Source organism: Delphinus delphis, chromosome 19 (assembly GCF_949987515.2).
Source record: "Delphinus delphis chromosome 19, mDelDel1.2, whole genome shotgun sequence".
Taxonomy (NCBI): Eukaryota; Metazoa; Chordata; class Mammalia; order Artiodactyla; family Delphinidae; genus Delphinus; species Delphinus delphis.
In genome coordinates, this window is record NC_082701.1 from 37,404,256 (window position 1) to 37,423,575 (window position 19,320).

A 19,320-nucleotide genomic window follows, 5' to 3' on the forward strand; every position below is an offset into this window, starting at 1 on the left:
CCCTTTTATGATAAATACCCTCCAGAAAGTAGGCATAGAGGGAACTTACCTCAACATAATAAAGGCCATATATGACAAAACTATAGCCAACATCATTCTCAATGGTGAAAAATGGAAACCTCTCCCTCTAAGATCAGGAACAAGACAAGGATGCCCACTATCACCACTATTATTCAACATATGTTTGAAAGTTTTAGCCACAGCAATCAGAGAAGAAAAAGGAAATAATCCAAATAGGAAAAGAAGAAGTAAAGCTGTCACTGTTTGCAGATGACATGATACTATACATAGAGAATCCTACAGATGCTACCAGAACTACTGGAGCTAATCAATGAATTTGGTAAAGTAGTAGGATACAAAATTAATGCACAGAAATCCCTGTATTCCTATAAACTAATGATGAAAAATCTGGAAGAGGAATTAAGGAAACACTTCCATTTACCATTGCAACAAAAAGAATAAAATACCTAGGAATAAACCTACCTAGGGGGACAAAAGAACTGTATGCAGAAAACTTTAAGACACTGATGAAAGAAATTAAAGATAATACAAACAGATGGAGAGACATACCATGTTCTTCAGTTAGAAGAATCAACAGTCTGAAAATGACTATACCACCTGAAGCAATCTACAGATTCAATGCAATCCCTATCAAACTACCAATGGCATTTTTCACAGAACTAGAACAAAGAAATTTCACAATTTGTATGGAAACACAAAAGAACCCAAATAGCCAAAGCATTCTTGAGAAAGAAAAATGGAGCTGGAGGAATCAGGCTCCCAGACTTCAGACTATACTACAAAGCTACAGTAATCAAGACAGTATAGTACTGGCACAGAAACAAAAATATAGATCAATAGAACAGGATAGAAAGCCCAGAGATAAACCCACACACATATGGTCCCCTTATCTTTGATAAAGGATGCAAGAATATACAATGGAGAAAAGACAGCCTCTTCAATAAGTGGTGCTGGGAAAACTGGACAGCTTCATGTAAAAGAATGTAATTAGAACACTACCTAACACCATACACAAAAATAAACTCAAAATTTATTAAAAGCCTAAATATAAGGCCAGACACTATAAAACTCTGAGAGGAAAACATAGGCAGAACACTCTATGATATAAATCACAGCATGATCCTTTTTGACCCACATCCTAGAGAAATGGAAATAAAAAGAAAAATAAATAAATGGGACCTAATGAAACTTAAAAGCTTTTGCTCAGCAAAGGAAACCATAAACAAGGCAAAAATACAACCCTCAGAATGGAGAAAATATTTGCTAATGAAGCAATTGACAAAGGATTAATCTCCAAAATATAAAAGCAGCTCATGCAGCTCAATATCAAAAAAAACAAACAACCCAATTCGAAAATGGGCAGAAGACCTAAATAGACATTTCATCAAAGAAGAAGTACAGATTGCCAACAAACACATGAAAGGATGCTCAACGTAATTAATTATTAGAGAAACGCAAATCAAAACCACAATCAGGTATCACCTCACACCAGTCAGAATGGCCATCATTAAAAAATCTACAAACTAAAAATGCTGGAGAGGGTGTGAGAAAAGGGAAACTTCTTGCACTGTTGGTGGGAAAATAAATTGATACAGCCACTATGGAGAACAGTATGGAGGTTCCTTAAAAAACTAACAATAGAACTACCATATGACTCAGCACTCCCACTTCTGGGCATATACCCTGAGAAAACCATAATTCAAAAAAAGGCATGTACCACAATGTTCATTGCAGAGCTGTTTATAATAGCCAGGCCATGGAATCCACCTAAGTGTCCATTGACAGATGAATGGTAAAGAAGATGTGACACATATATACAATGGAATATTACTCAGCCATAAAAAGAAAGAATATTGAGTTATTTGCCGTCAGGTGGGTGGACCTAGAGACTGTCATACAGAGTGAAGTAAGCCAGAGAAAGAAAAACAGATACCGTATGCTAACACATATATATGGAATCTAAGGGGAAAAAAATGGTTCTGAAGAACATAGGGATTGGACAGGAATAAAGATGCAGATGTAGAGGATGGACTTGAGGACACGGAGAGGAGTAAGGGTAAGCTGGGACGCAGTGAGAGAGTGGCATGGACATATATACACTACGAAATGTAAAATAGATAGCTAGTGGGAAGCAGTCACATGGCACAGGGTGATCAGCTCGTTGCTTTGTGTCCACCGAGAGGGGTGGGATAGGGAGTGTGGGAGGGAGTCACAAGGGGAGGAGAAACGGGAATATATGTATATATATATACCTGATTCACTTTGTTATACAGCAGAAGCTAACACACCATTGTAAAGCAATTATACTCCAATAAAGGTGTTAAAAAATAAGTAATTACATTATATGATGGAGAATTTCAGTAGAGGACAAGAAGACTATATTTAAAAGTTAAAAGGAAATTGTGAACCTGAAATTTTAATAACTGAAATTAAGTGCTCATCATATAGGTTCAATAATATATCAGACAAGCTGACAGGAATAATGCCTACTTGTGGTGGAGAGGGAGGGGCACAGATGTGGGGTACAAGGTGTCCAATGATATTCTCTTCCTTTTATCTGGGTACACAAATGTGTTCATTTTATAATAATGCATCAAGGTGTACATACATAACTTGTGTTCTGTTATATATGTGTATTAACTGATGAGACTTGTTCATTAAAACACATAAACTCCCCCCCCCAACCAAAAAAAAACAGAGTCACTTCCTGTGCATGACTGTGCTTACACAGAGTTTTGTTTCAGAATCACCCTGAAAGAGAGAGGTGCTGAGAGGAGGTTGGGGCAGGGACACTTCTTATGAATTGGCTGCCCCTGGAGTTCACCTTGATTGATTCTAACTGAATTGTAATTGAAACCATCTATCCAGGCCCCAGGTGAACCTGAAAGAAACTTCAATAGCTGGAAGCCACACCCCAGAGTGTTTGCAAGCATCTCTCTCATTGCACAATTCTACCAAGTACACTATTTGTCTATTAAACCTTGATGCACCTTTGGAGACTTCGTGGTTTGCATGCTAAAGACCAAAAGAGCACAACGTCTATTTTGGGCTGTCCTACAAAGCTGGGTTCTGACCTGATAAGACTATTACAGTTCATTTAGCATCATTGCTAATTAAAACTTGGGGGCTCTTAAAATCACCAGGTTATGCAATGTTTCCTCCCAAGCCTTTCTGTGTTGTGGTCCAATTCCTTATGAAATTTGTATTCAATGAGTAAAGTGGGGACAGGAAAAGCATGGACAGTCAAGGGGAATAGTTAGAGGTGAACAGGAATCTTGCATTGCATCATAGGGTAAACAGCCTTTGTTCATTCATTCCACAAACATTTACTGAGCCCCTACTATGTGCAAGGTGTTAATTATTCCAGAACCTAGAATATAACCTCTCAAAAGTACATATTTTAGTGGAGGAAGGGAAATATGAAACAAGTAAAAATGAATAAATGAAATACTCTCAGGTGCTAAGTGCAATCAAGAAAAGAACACAGAGTAATAAGGTAAATAGTTGATTAGAAAAGGGGGTTAACCAGGGTTGATGGAAAAGTCCCCTCAAAGGAGGTGACATTTGGATTAAGAGCTGAAGGATGGGAAAGGGATCTGTGAGAAGATTTGAGAAAAGAGTATATCAGAGGAGGCATTGCAATATGAATAAACTAATGTGGGAGAGAACTTGGCATATTTGAGGGTCAGAGAGAAGGTCACCGTGGATAAATAAGGACAAAATAGAGACAAATAAGACTAGTGAAGTAGGCAGGGGCCAGATCCTTTAGGGCCTTGTAGGTTGTGGAACAGAATTTGGAGTGGTGTGTGTGTGTGTGTGTGTGTGTGTGTGTGTGCTCAAGCACATGGACACATTCTAACCAAGTCTCTCACAGCCTTTCAGATCCGAAATTAAAAATTCACCCTCCAGAAAATTTTCCCTGGAGTTTCTTTCCAACCCAGTTTCTCAGTATACATCATTTACCTTATCTGGTAAAGGAAGGGGAGGGTGATACTATTTACCTGGCAGGTGAGCCATTGGCATTAAAAATGAAATACAAAAGTGATTGGCACTTAGGTGCTCATTACTACTTATAATATTGTTGTTGTTGTTGTTGTTGCTATTATCATTACTCTAGCCTTTCTCACTATTACCATTATTAGTACAGCATCAATTGACAAAGACTTTCTCAGACATGGTTTTATTTGTCCTGTCTCTCTTCCCCCTAAGATACATGGACCACAACAAAAAGAAAAACAATGCAGATAACACTCATTTATACACAAGTAACCAAATTCTTTCATATAGCCTGTAATCTTATAAAGCTGATTCATAATTCAAAGGTACAACAAATTCCAATCACATCACAGCTTTCCATTTTCCCCAGCTCATTGTTCAGAGTCACACATTATAAATTCCCTTTTATGTTATCTCTCTATTCCAGTAAACCCTTCCCCTAATCCTTTCACCCTGCCCAGAGCTCATGCTCTGGGGCTGCCTGCAGTGGCCTGCCAACAACTGGATGGGCTGCTCTTTGTAAAGCTATTGATCCCTATAAACTACTTTATTAGTGGTCATTATTACTCTGTTTCTAGTTACCACTTTAATTAAAGTTTTATCATCCACATTAAAGAGGGTATATGACTTTTAATAAGCTAGATGGGTTTCCCTCAGCCATGAAGCAGTCCCATGAAATCAGCCAGCAAACTCCTGTTTTCAAGGACTTTCTGAAGCTTGTCTCCCTTCAGGTTACAGGTGTATCTGTTTATAAGTGAGAACAGGGGCATGATGAATGGGCAGAATCCCCTCCAAGGCAACCCCCTGTCTCCCTGACTCAGGAACAACCAGGTAGGATGTGCCAAACTCAATTGTCACAACAGCAGAACTATCTATTCACATTACTAGAGGCACCCACCTAACTTGAATGGTCTGTAAATTCAGAAGAGGATATTGATTGAGACTCCAAAATCTCCTTTTAGTCCACATTTCTTATAATACCCGTTCTAGCGAAAACTTCTCTCCTCACAGGAGCTACCCACTCATTCAAGGACGAAAATAATAAACAGAAGCAATTGCTTTTCTGACCAAACCTAGATGCAAGCAGAATCATTTGCTGTTGAATCTGTCCCCACACTAAACTGAGTTCTTGGAGGGGAGGGACATGTCTTGGCTGATTTTGTGTCTGCAACACCAAATGAAGTACCTAGAACAAAATGGGTCCTCAAAGGGCACAAAGTGAAGTTGCTGACTCTGTCCAGGAGGCCAACCCTGCAATGAAGAATCAGAAGAGGTATAGCCCTACAGGGCCTCTTTCCATTTTATTTCTCCAAGAGTCTGAAGTGAGAGTTTGTTCAAAGCAGTATTATTCACAATAGCCACAAGGTAGAAGCAACCAAAATGTTCATCAGGGGATGAGCAGATAAACAAAATGTGGTGTGTACATACAATGGAATATTATTCAGCCTTATAAAGGAAGGAGATTCTGACATGTGCTACAACATGGATTAACTTTGAAGACATTATGCTAAGTAAAGTGAAGTAGGCACAAAAGGGCAAACACCATATAATTCCACTTATTAGGAGAAGTCTAGAGTAGCCAACTTCATAGAGACAGGAAGTAGAATGGGGACCTATTGTTTAATGAGTAGAGGGTTTTAGTTGTGCAAGGTGAAAAAGTTCTGGAGATGGATGGTTGTGATAGTTGCACCATAATGTGAATGTACTTAATGTCACTGGAACTGTACACTTAAAAATTGTTAACATGTGAATGTTATATTATGCATATTTTACCAGAACAAACAAAAAAAGTGGGAGAGTATGTTTTGTACTTCAGGGACTGGGGTATCATGCTTTTGCAGTTAGCCAGATCTTTTCAAATTCTCCTCCTGGTGTATTAGGAGGTCTGCCATACCTCAGTCTGTATCACAAATTGCATTCAGTCCTTCGCTCAGTGGACGCTGAGTGCCTACTACGTTTTTAAGAACTACAACTACAAAGATAAACTGCACACTCTATGCAAGGGTTGTGTTTCAAGGAGGCTGCCCACCCCCCAAAGCTGTCCCCTTCAGGGTCTACATGCTGTTGTTTCCCTTTTCAGTTTCTACCAAACAGAGTCACCCTGGCCCCCTCTAGAGAGGGGGAAATTGTCCTCACCCAAAGCTCTATTGCCCTGTATCACTGGGCCTGAAGCGGCTCTGCTTCCCAAATCCTGCAAGATCCCATTAAAAACAGGCCTTCCACCTCAAGCTGATAGCTTTTCTCATTCCAGAAGGCTCAGAATGGGTCCATGGGGCCACCCTATGGACAAACACCTTCTATCTGCCCACAGGACCGGGACTAGCCTTGGATGCAAATTTTAACAGGGGTGCCAAAAAACTCAGTAATCGAGGTAAATAATATTTAATTCAATATTTTTAGAAATCTAAATTATCAAAATACTAAAATATCAAAATTTTAAACAAAGACAGGGTCAGTAATAGTGGCATGCTAAGCCACCTTAAAGCCTGAGGTCAAAGAAGAAATCAAGAATATTAATCCTGTCTGTATTTTAAAATTTTAATCGTTTGTTCATCATGCCTTTGCATTGATTTTTATGTTTTTAAATACAGCATTACAATATTATTTTTCTCGATCACTGAGTTTTTGGCACCCCTTTAAATTTTGTGCTCGAGATGCGTGCCTCACTGCCTCACCTTAGCCTGAGTCCTGCTTCTTCACATTAACTTCAGAACCCTCAGCAGCCTTACCCACAACCTCCTCTCAGACCTGCAGCAGCTCATTCCAGATACTTAGGGGCCTGCCTATTCATCAGAGAGACTGCAGCCCAAATCAGCCCAGCTCACACCTTTGGGAACAGGGAAGTGGGGCCATCTCTCCCACTAGCCTGCAAGCACTTGAGAAAAGATCTGTGCTTTCCTCATTAACATCTGTATCCCTAGCACCCAGCACAGCACTTAGAACAGGGTAGGGTCTTGAGAAGTGTTGTCAAGCTAAATTTAATTCCTCTAAGAGCTTCTGGGAAAATATACAAACAAGTACTTTTACTTGCATGTTCACTCATTTGCCTCATGGTAAGTTTCATGGAAGCTTAATAGTTTTGTTTTGCTTTTCTTTTTTTCAATTCAGGCTTCTTCTGAGGTTAAGCTGCTTTTTAATCAAATACATTTCCCTTGCATCCTCATATCTTCTCTATCGAGCAGGTCACAGACTTTCGCCTATTTCCCCTATTTTCACCTTTGCCGTCTAAGCCTTCAGTGTGGAGTTATCTCCCATGGGTAATTTTCAGCTATTCTGTGAGTTCAAACAAATCCCTACTGCAACCTCCCAAAACTTCTCATAGGCACTTCATCATTCACTATTCTATTTCTTTAATTGGATTTCAATGTGTCCCACTACACCCAGATTTACTTGAAAATTCCTCATCCCATGTTGAAACTGCAAATTGAAATGACACACACCTTACAGAAGGAAGAAGAAACAGGTCAAGAAAATTACAAAGAGCAGAAACAGAACCAAAAAATGAAAGGGGTCAGAGATGACCCTTTGCTCAATTCTGGGAAATCTCTGCACTAGGAAAATGTTTCTGAAAGCCCACCTTGCCAAGGGGGTCTCTGGGTTTGCCCTAGCTGGCCCAGCTACAATAATCAGACAACACTCCCACTGAACTCTGTCATGTCAAGAAAATATCTTCCCTTACAAAATAGCCTTGATTGCCAGGAGCTACTACCTCCACACTGGGAAGTGGACATCAACCATGACCACCTTTCTCAAAAAGTAAGCACAAGGGTGTACATCCTCCTGTAGCAATGTGGTCCACACAGTCTGTCACAGGTTGGGTTCTCCAGAAGCAGATGCTGGGGCAAAAGTTGTTTACTAACGTTTAACACCTACAAAAGGAAAAGAGGAGGATGCAGTATGGGGCAGAGGAAAAAGCCAAACTGCAATGCAGGTGGGGATCAAGTTCTTCCTGTTGGGGTGTCTGTGTCAGGCCAAAATTGCTTAATATCCCTTTATATGACCACCTCTCACAGTCGCCAGATATAGCCTGCCTCAGGAAGATGGCTGTCTGCAGTGGCAACCGCTGAAGGAGCTGACAGACTGAAGCAAGTCCTTCCTTGAAGGGAATCTGAGTGCTGCATCTCCATGGTACCACACAGTGTAATTACAGACATGAGTTTTAACAGTCAATGGGTTGGGTTTGATATGGAATTTAAACCCCCTAGGGCTTTAAACTCCTGGAACATCCCTTCCTTTTCTAGAGGACCATTATAAGGTCAGAGATTAGAAGGAAATTGGAGATGAACTTCAGAGAATATAGGTAAGCAGATTAGGGGAGAGGGGACTTCCAACTTGAGAAAACTAATTCCTTGAGCAGTACTGAACACATGTCTGGACTAGACAGATCTGGCCGCAACTTCATCTTCTGTGCCACAGAAAATTAGGTTCTCAGGATTTATGCTATCATGAACAGTTCATGATATTTCTGACCAGTGGCTCAGTCAAGTCCAGGTCCAAAACATGTTTGAGGATGTTCTGAAGATAAACAGTGGGGCCTCAGTGCCTAAAGGTCATGTTGGAACCCATTCATCTGTTATCATCAAGCCAAGGGCATGTTCCAAATGGCTTCATTGGGTATTAGAAGGTCAAATCATCTTCAAGCCTGTCTTTTATTCATCTCCCTCCCTAATCTAGATTAAGCTGTAGAAGCCCTAGCAGTTCTACTTCAACCTGAACACTAGGGGATCATTGAAGTAAAAACTCCCTATGATGGCAATGAAATCAAGGTATCAGGATCCTACCATGAACAGTACTTCTGTATTTCTTTTCAATTAACAGACAGCACCTCTCAGTATTCCAGATTCTGGTATGCAGAGGTAGCTGGAGTATGGTATGGTGGGGTCTGTACCTCAGTGACAGCCTTAATCTTCAAATGCATAAAGGGCTTCTCAGAAATGGAAAGGTCATGGGTCTCAAACTAGGAACTTCTCAAGACCAGGGAAAGTAAGTGTAAACAAACTGCAGAGGTGTCTCAGCTATTCACTCTGATTCCCTTCCCATTTGTAATGTCCCATTTCTCCTAGCAACCCAACCAGTATCCATCAAACAGGGTTACAATGTGAGCGACTAAGCCTCCTGGATCTGTAACGTCAGTCTATCATCCACTTACATGGGAGCAGGTTTGAGCTGAGAGGGTGAGAGGACTGGGATTTGGTTCACAAAACCGTCTCAATTGTGAGTATAACAGGACCATTTCATGGCCACTTTGCAATGTTATATTCAAAAAAACTTCCAATCTGCAATCCAAAAAAGTATATACAGTGAAAAATAACATAAGTCTTTACCTTGCTCATTACTATATCACTCAGTACTGTGCTCTCTTCATAAATCATACCAGGACTCTTCAGCCTCACTCTATTCTCCCCATCCTTTACCCTAATCAGCACAACAAAGGCCAGAAGTTAGGTAGATGACTGCAGGATCCTCCAGGAAAGCCTTAGATCAAGACTGTGAATACTAGACACTATATTATTTTTGTCTCTGTCATGTACCTGATGCCTCTGAGTCTATTTCAAGGTAATCACATACACATAGGGATACAGGATGCAGGCCAAATGCTGAGTAGGAAGCAGTGTAGGTTTCCCCTCCATCCTGGTTCTTGAGAATGTATAACTGGGTCCCAATTCATATCTCCATCCTACACTCAACTTCAACACATGTTTAGGGATAGGTTTCCTAAATTATATTATGACCTGGTATCTCTGCCCTCCCTGACTGTGGACTAGTGTTTCCAAACTTCCCTGATGATAAGAATCACCTGGGATACTTGTTAAAACTGTGAATCCCAGCCCTATCCCAGACCCACTTCCTGACAATCATCCATGGAAGAGCCTGGGGAGCTATATGATTAAGAAGTACCCCAGGGGATTCTTAACAATCAGGTAAACTGGAAAACACTGGTGATGCCTAGACCCTGCCCTCAGAAATTCCAGGGCAGAATTTCTTAACTTTGGTATTATTGGCATTTTGGCCTGGATAATTACTTTTGTTTTAAGGGGTTATCCTGTACACTGGAAGAAGCTTATTAGCATCCCTGATTTCTACCCACTAGATGCCAATAGCACCCACAACCCATTTGTAACAATCAAAACTGTCCCCAGACATTGGCAAATTTGGGAAATGGAGGAGGCAAAATCAGCATGGTTGAAACCCACTGGTCTAGGGTGTGGCCCGAACACTGTGGAGTTTCATTAAAGCTCTCCAGATGATTTCATGTGCAGCCAAGGTTCTTAGTCTAGAGTTTCTCAAACCTTCATGTGCAAGGGAATCACCTGAGGAACTTGTGGAAATGCAGATTCTGAATCTGGGTCTAGGTGGGGTCTGAGACTCTGCATTTCTAACAAACCCCCAGGGGTTGCTGATGAGAAGGAAGGCTGAAGATCATTCTTTAATTGGGCCAGTCATAAGTATCCTTTTATCCAAGTCTAGTTATAGCAAATAAGTTTTCCCGAGTCAGCAAAGAAGAGATCACCATATGGCAAGGGTTGAACTTGCTAACATGGTTCATGTGGGTAGGATACAGGAAGGCTACATAAAGGAAGTCTCAGTTTGTAGAAGATACATTTCCCACTATCCTGTCTCCTGGAAAATGATTTCTAGGAATAGCCACCTGTATGGCTCCCCTAAATACCACAATTCTAGCCTGGGGGTGCACAAATCACCCAATCATATGAGGTATCTCCAGCACTGGCAAGAAGCACCCAGCTCCCTCCAGGGGAAAGACAGAAAGGGTGAGCACAGCCATAGGTAAATCTGATGCTACATGTATAAACTGAGATAAAAGCAGTTCTGTCCCTAGAGCCTGAACATCTGCTCTCCAGAACCCCTCCAGCCACACAGGTCTTGAGCCTAAGCCTTGCCCCCCAGCAACAAGGTCTTTTCTGGCTAGGTTTTTGTTTTGTTTTGTTTTCTTTTTTGCTGTTGTGGTTCTGTTTTTCTTTGTTGTTGATTTGTTTTTACTTTTTCTATAATATTTTTTATTTTTCTAATTTTAATTTATTTTTTATTCTCTGTTATTGTTCTGCTCTTTTTTATTTGTTGCTTTCCTTTTTTATTTTGCCACACCACACAGTTTGTGGGGTCATGATTCCCAGGCTGGGGGTTGGGCCTGAGCTCCTGTGCTGGGAGTGCTGAGTCCAAACCACTAAACTAACAGAAAACCTCAGACCCCCAGGAATATTAATCAGTGTGAGCTCTCCCAGATGTCCTCATCTTAGCACCAAGATCCAGCTCCACCCAACTGCCTGCAAACTCCAGTCCTGGATGCCTCAGACCAAACAACCAGCAAGACAGGAATGCAGCCCCACCCCTCAAAAACAAATGAAATGACAAAAAATATGTTACAGATGAAGGAGCAAGGTAAAAACCTAAAAGACCAAATAAATGAAGAGGAAATAGGCAATCTATCTGAAAAAGAATTCAGAGTAATGATAGTAAACATGATCCCAAATCTCAGAAATAGAATGGAGACATGGATGGAGAAAATAAATGTTTAACAAGGACCTAGAAGAACTAAAGAGCAAACAGTGGTGAATAACACAATAATTGAAATGAAGAAAACACTAGAAAGAATCAATAATAGAATAATAGAAGCAGAAGAAAGAATAACTGAGCTGGAAGATAAAATGGTGGAAACAACTGCCAAGGAGAATAATAATTTAAAAAAAAAGAATAAAAAGAAAAGACAGTCTCAGAGACCTCTGGGATATTAAATGCACCAACATTCAAACTGTAGGGGTCCCAGAAGAAGAAGAGAAACAGAAAGGGTCTAAGAAAATATCTGAAGAGTTTATAGTCAAAAACTTCCTTAACATGGGAAAGGAAATAGCCACCTATGTCCAGGAAGCACAGAGAGCCCCATACAGAAAAAACCCAAGGAGAAACATGCTGAGAAACATATTAATCAAACTAACAAAAAATAACTTCAGAGAAAAAAATATTAAAAGCAGCAAGGGAAAAGCAACAAATAACATACAAGGGAATCCCCATAAGTTTATCAGCTGATTTTTTAGCAGAAACTCTGCAGGCAAAAAGAGAGTGGCAGGACATATCTAAAGTGATGAAAGGGAAAAACCTACAATCAAGATTATTGTACCCAGCAAGATCTCATTCAGATTCGACAGAGAAATCAAAAGCTTTACTACAGACAAGCAAAAGCTAAGACAATTCAGCACCACCAAACCAGCTTTACAACAAATGCTAAAGGAACATCTCTAGGTGGAAAACAAAAGAGAAGAAAAAGACCCACAAAAACAAACCCAAAACAACTAAAAACTGGTAATAGGAACATATATATTGATAATTACCTTGAATATAAATGAATTAAATGCTCCAACCAAAAGACACAGACTGTCTGAATGGGTACAAAAACAAGGTCTGTATATATGCTGCCTACGAGAGACCCATTTCAGACCTAGGGACACATACAGACTGAAGGTGAAGGGATGGAAAAAGATATTCCATGCAACTGGAAATCAAAAGGAAGCTGGAATAGCAATACTCATATCAGATAAAATAGACTTTAAAATAAAGACTATTACAAGAGACAAGGAAGGACAATACATAAGGATTAAGGGATCAATCCAAGAAGAAGATATAACAATTATAAATATTTATGCACCCAACATAGGAGCACATCAATACATAAGGGAAATGCTAACAGCCATAAAAGGGGAAATCAACAGTAACACAATAATAATGGAGGACTTTAACACCTCACTTACACCAATGGACAGATCATCCAGACAGGAAATTAATAAGGAAGCACAAGCTTTAAATGACACATTAGACCAGATAGAGTTAATTGATATTTATAGGACATTCCATCCGAAAGCAGCAGAATACATTTTCTTCTCAAGTGCACACAAAACATTCTCCAGGATAGATCATATCTTGGGTCACAAATCAAGCCTCGGTAATTTAAGAAAATTGAAGTTTATCAAGCATCTTTTCTGACCACAATGGTATGAGATTAGAAATCAATTACAGGAAAAAACTGTAAAAAACACAAACACATGGAGGGTAAACAATTCGCTACTAAATAACCAAGAAATCACTGAAGAAATTAAAGAGGAAAACAAAAACTACATAGGAACAAATGACAATGAAAACACAATGAGCCAAAACCTATGGGATGTAGCAAAAGCAGTTCTAAGAGGGAAGTTTATAGCAATTCAATCTCACCTAAAGAAACAAGAAAAATCTCAAATAAACAATATAAACTTATACCTAAAGCAACTAGAGAAAGAAGAACAAAAAAACAAAAAACCCACAAAGTTAGTAGATGGAAAGAAATCATAACGATCAGAGCAGAACTACAGTGGGAATGTAAATTGATACAGCCACTATGGAGAACAGCATGGATTTCCTTAAAAAACTAAAAATAGAACTACCATATGACCCAGCAATCCCACTACTGGGCATATACTCTGAGAAAACCATAATTCAAAGGGACACGTGTACCCCAATGTTCATTGCAACACTATTTACAATAGCCAGGACATGGAAGCAACCTAAATGTTCATTGACAGATGAATGGATAAAGAAGATGTGTTACATATATACAACGGAATATTGCTCAGCCAAAAAAGGAACAAAATTGGGTCATTTGTAGAGATGTTGATGGAACTAGAACCTGTCATACAGAGTGAAGTAAGTCAGAAAGAGAAAAACAAATATCGTATATTAATGCATATATGTGGAATCTAGAAAAACGTACAGATGAACCTATTTGCAGGGCAGGAATAGAAATGCAGACATAGAGAATGTACATGTGGACACAGGGAAGGAAGGGAGGTGGGATGAATTGGGTGATTAGGATTGACATATATACACTACCATGTGTAAAATAGATAGCTAGTGGGAACCTGCTGTATAGAACAGCGAGCTCAGCTTGGTGCTCTGTGGTGACCTAGATGGGTGGGATGTTGGGGGAGGTCCAAGAGGGAGGGGATATATGTATACATATAGCTGATTCACTTCATTGTACAGCAGAAACTAACCCAATATTGTAAAGCAATTATACTCCAATTAAAAAAGCAAGAGAGGGAGAGAGAGAGACAGAGAGTGGCAGAGCAGAGACAGAAAGGAAGCTGGGAGCAGTAAGTTCAAAGAAAAATGTCTGAATATCCCTACCTTAACTGTTAGATGTGGGCTCTGGCCTAGCAAGGTGCTAGGATTCTGCAAGCCTGGAATTTTTCACTTAAAGTTTCAGGAAATCCAAGAGTATGCAATGCCTAAAATTTTGCAATACAGCCAAGCTCCAAAAACCAGGAAGAGTTAAAAATTTTTAGTAAATTAGCACAAGAAAGGTGCTTCCTTAACATAATAAACCAAGAGCAGCCTACATCATTCTTATCCGTGAAGCACTAAAGACAACCTCATCAAAGTGAGGAATGAAATGACGATGTCCACTACCGCCACCATTATTTATCTTTATTATTTATGATTATTATTTGAATAATTCTAGCCAGTGATAGGGAAAGAAGAAAAGAAATTGTATGAATAGTAGAGGAAAGGGAAAACATGGAAACCCCAAAAGAATTAACTGAAAACTTTTTGATCTAAAAGTGTTTAGCAAGCTGGCTAATTACAAAATGAAAACCCAGAAATTAATAGCTTTCCTATTCGTGATAAGTATGAGAAAATAGACTATAATAACTTACATTCTTTACCAACCCTCTATAACAAAATATTCATGATTTTAAAGGTATTCCATAATGTTTTGATATCTCTTCTCTCAAGAGATGAGGCTTAATTCCACTCCCTTTGTCTTCCAACTTGAGATCTCTCTCTCTCTCTCTCTCTGCCTATTGACCTGCCCACATGACAAGGAACTAACGCCTGCCAGCAGCCACATGACAGAACTCGGAAGCTGCTCCCCACCAAGTTGAATGATGAAATGACCACAACTCCATTCAACAGCTAGACTGCAGTCTCATGAGAAAGCCTGAACCAGAAACACCCAGCTAAACTGCTCCCAGATTCCTGGTCCACAGAAAATGTAAGACAAACAATGTGTTAAGATGCCCCACAGCACCTTTGAGGTAATTTACCACACAGCAATAGATAACTAATACAGGATTCTTTGTCACTCAAGCAACCAAGGGTCTGAGCTTGGGTGGTGCTAATCAGAGTAATGGATAGACAAACAATTAAAATAAACCTAATAATATTAGTTTGGGTGACATTAAAAGGACTTGGATTTACCCTAGTAAAGGCAGAATAGAAAAGGAGAATGGAGAGTGAAGTACAGCTGGCATGATGGGTAAGATAGATCTGATGTGAGGTTCCCCTTGAACCACTTTATGAGCCTTCAGGAAAGATTTTAATTGCTTTTCAATGTTTTTGAATATTGCCCTTGGGTTCTGCTCAATGTGGCATTGCTGAGACCTGTCCTGTGGTGATTCAGCTGTATTTTCATATCAACAGTACCAATAGAAACCAGTTGGAAATGTAATGGAATAATTGGGGGGGAGGATATTCCATTTATAATATTAACCAAAAATTTTTAAATGTCCAGGAATACAGCAAACATGCAGAATTAATATGACATGAGGGACTTCCCTGGTGGTCCAATGATTAAGACTCTGTGCTCCCAATGTAGGGGGCCCAGTTTGATCCTGGAACTAGATCCTGCATACCACAACTAAGAGCCTGCATGCCACAACTAAAGATCCCTATGCGACAACGAAGATCCCGTGTGCCACAGCTAAGACCTGGCATAGCCAAATAAACAAATAAATAAATATTGAAAATATGACATAAGAGATAAATTGCTACTATGGGACATACAAGCAGATTTGAATAAAGGACAGTCGTTCATTCGTTCAGTCAACAGTCCGTTGGTTGAAAAATTATCAACAGAAAATAAAGGGGAAGCAATTTCAATGGTTATATGGTTAAAATATTAACACATATTGTAAAACATGATAAGCAAACATTCTAAAAGCTATCTCCTTCTAAACCAAGCCACACACGTTGGTGTTAGAACTCTTCTTCAGTAGGAAACTCTTTTCTTAAACAAAATTTTTGAAGAAACATTACTATGGCACTATGGTGTTCTGGGCAGATTATTCTCAAAATATTTCATTATACATACAGTTCCATTTTGAATGTCTTTCCTGAATTTAAACATAATGCCTTTTCATTTATAATCTCTCTTATTTCACAAATCATCTAAAAAATGCCTTTTTCTACAAAAAATGCAGAAATTATCATGATACTAAAGATAAAATTTCCAAGACCTCATATCATATCTGTATATTGAGAATCAGAGTGTAAACTGATTTCCTTTCTCTGAACTATCCCGTCGACCAGTTCATGTGGCCTGTAGAGAGAAGCAGATTGTCAGCATGCTTGCTCAATTAAAACATGTTTTAAACTGTTAATTTTAAATTTTATATTATACAACTATGAAATTAAGTAACTCGAAACTGAGGCAGAAAAAAATCACTGTATTTATATGTGCCATATAGTTCTTCTATGGCAGTGGATACTATTATTATTCTCATGAACAAGGAAACTAAGGCCAAGGGCACCACTGAATACATTGCTAATAAGTGGCAGAGCTGAGATTAAAACCCCAGGCATCTGGCTCCTATCTTCTTAACCACTATGTAATCTCAGTGTTGAACAGTAGAGAATGAGATGCAACCATTGAAAATAATTCATAAGAGCTACTTGAAAACTGGCATTCAGAAGCAGTAAGGGGGCCACATGATCTGGCAGGACACACTTTACTCAGAGAAGCTCTGCTTCCCATGTTATATACTGGGATCCCACAAAATATTTCTTTTGTAAGAATGATTATAATGAAGATGGAGAGGTTGAAACTTGGGTTGCAGAGTAATAGCTAATGACATGATGAAATGTGGAGGGAAAAACAATTTTGAAAACAATATACATAGTAAGACTCCAATTTATAAAAAAGACACACACATGACTTGAAAAAACTTTAAATGATAACAGTGGTTATATCTGGATTATGGAAATGCAAGGATTTTTTTCTCTGACTTTTTCTGCATATTTTTAATTTTCTGCAATGAATATTTTTAATTTTAAAAAAATTAAAGTGCTATAAAATGCTCAACATCATTAGTCATTAGGGAAATGCAAATTGAAACCACTGAAAAAGACTGGCAATAATAAATGTTGGTGAGGATGTGGGAAACCAGGAATCCTAATTCACCAATGGTGGGAACATAAAATAGCACAGCCACTTTGGAAATAGTTTGGCAATTCCTTAAAAAGTTAAACATAAATTTGCCATATGATCCAGCAATTCCACTCTCAGGTATCTACCCAAGAGAGATGTAAACAGAGATGTGTATGTCTTTAGACCTGAAGTGCATCTCTTCTAGACCACATATATATGGGTCTTCTTTTTTTATTCATTCAGCCACTCTATATATTTTAATTAGAGCATTTAGTCCATTTGCATTTAAAGTAATTATTGATAGGTAGATACTTCTTGTCATGTGGTTAATTGTTTTGGTGTTATTTTGTAGTTCTTTTTTGTTCCTTTCTTCTTTTGTTCTCTTCTCTTGTGATTTAATGACTATCTTTAGTGTTATGTTTGGATTCCTTTCTCTTTTATAGATTTTTGGTTTGTGATTACCATGAGATTCATATATAGAAATATATATATACATATAGATTATATAGATATAGATAGTGATAGATATATAGATATAGATAGTGATAAATATATGATTGTTTTAAGTTGTTGATTTCTTAAATTTCAAATACATTTTAACAACCCTGCATTTTTCCTCCCCACCCCAATGTTTAATGTTTTTGAACTTTATATCTTTTTGTTTTGTGTATCCCTTAACAATTTATTGTGTATATAGATGATTTTATTACCTTTGTCCTTTAGCCTTCCTATTAGCTTTATAAGTGGTCAATCTACTACCACTGTATTTACTATATGTTTTCCTTTACCAGTGAAGTTTTATCTTTCATAATTTTTATAATTCTAGTTATGGTCTTTTCTTTTCCACTTAGAGAAATCTCTTTAATAGTTATTATAAAGCCAGTTTAGTGATGCTGAACTCTTTTAGCTTTTGCTTGTCTGTAAATCTCTTTAGCTCTCCTTCAATATGAATGATGACCTTGCCAGGTAGAGTATTCCTCATTGTAGGATTTTTTCCTTTCATTATTTTGAATATATCATGCCATTCCTTTCTGGCCTGCTAAGTTTCTGCTGAAAAGTCAGCTGGTTATCTTATGGGAGTTTCCTTGAATATAACAGGTTGCTTTTCTCTTACTGATTTAAAGATTCTCTCTTTCTCTTTAACATTTGCCATTTTAATTATAATATGTCTTGGCATGGGCCTCTTTGAGTTCATCTTGTTTGGGACTCTCTGAGCTTCCTGGACCTGGATGCCTGTTTCATTTCCCAAGTTAGGAATTTTTCAGCTATTATTTCTTCAAATAAGTTCTCTGTCCTTTCTCTCTCTCTTCTTCTGGGACCCCTATATTCCAAATATTAGTATGCTTGATGTTCTCCTAGATGTATATTAAAATATCCTCATTTTTAAAAATTCTTTTTCTTTTTTTCTGTTCATCTCAGGTGATTTCCACTAGTCTGTCTTCCAGATCACTGATCCATTCCTCTGTATCATCTAATCTACTGTTGATTCCTCCTACTGTATTTTTTATTACATTTATTGTATGATTCATCTCTGTTTGGTTCTTCTTTATATTTTCTAACTCTTTGTTACAGTTTTCACTATGTTCATCCATTCTCTCCCAAGTTCGTTGAGCATTGTTAGATCACTACATTGAATCATTCAAGTAGATTGATTATCTCCACTTCATTTAGCTCCTTTTCTGAGGTTTTGTTGTATTCCTCCATTTGAAATATATTACCCTGTCTTCTCATTTTTCCCAATTATTGTGTTTATTTCTATGTGTTAGGTAGGTTTTTTACATTTTGCATTCTTGGAAAAGTGACCTTATGTAGAAAATGTCCTGTGGGACCCAGAAGCACACTCTCCTCTCATCACCAAAGATGTACACTCTAAGGGTACCACTTACATGAGCTGTGTGTGCCTTTCTGTTGTGCCACATCGATTGTTGTGTGCTGGCTGGTAGTTGGCTACTAGGCCCTGGCTATACAGTAGCTGCTGGTCCATGGCAGGACAGGGTAGGCTTCCTGTGTGGTTGGCTGCAGGAGCATGTGTGGGGCTGCTGCTGGCCTGCTGGTGGGTGAGGTCATCTCCCAGGTGGCTGTCTGCATGGCCGGGGGGCTCAGGGCTG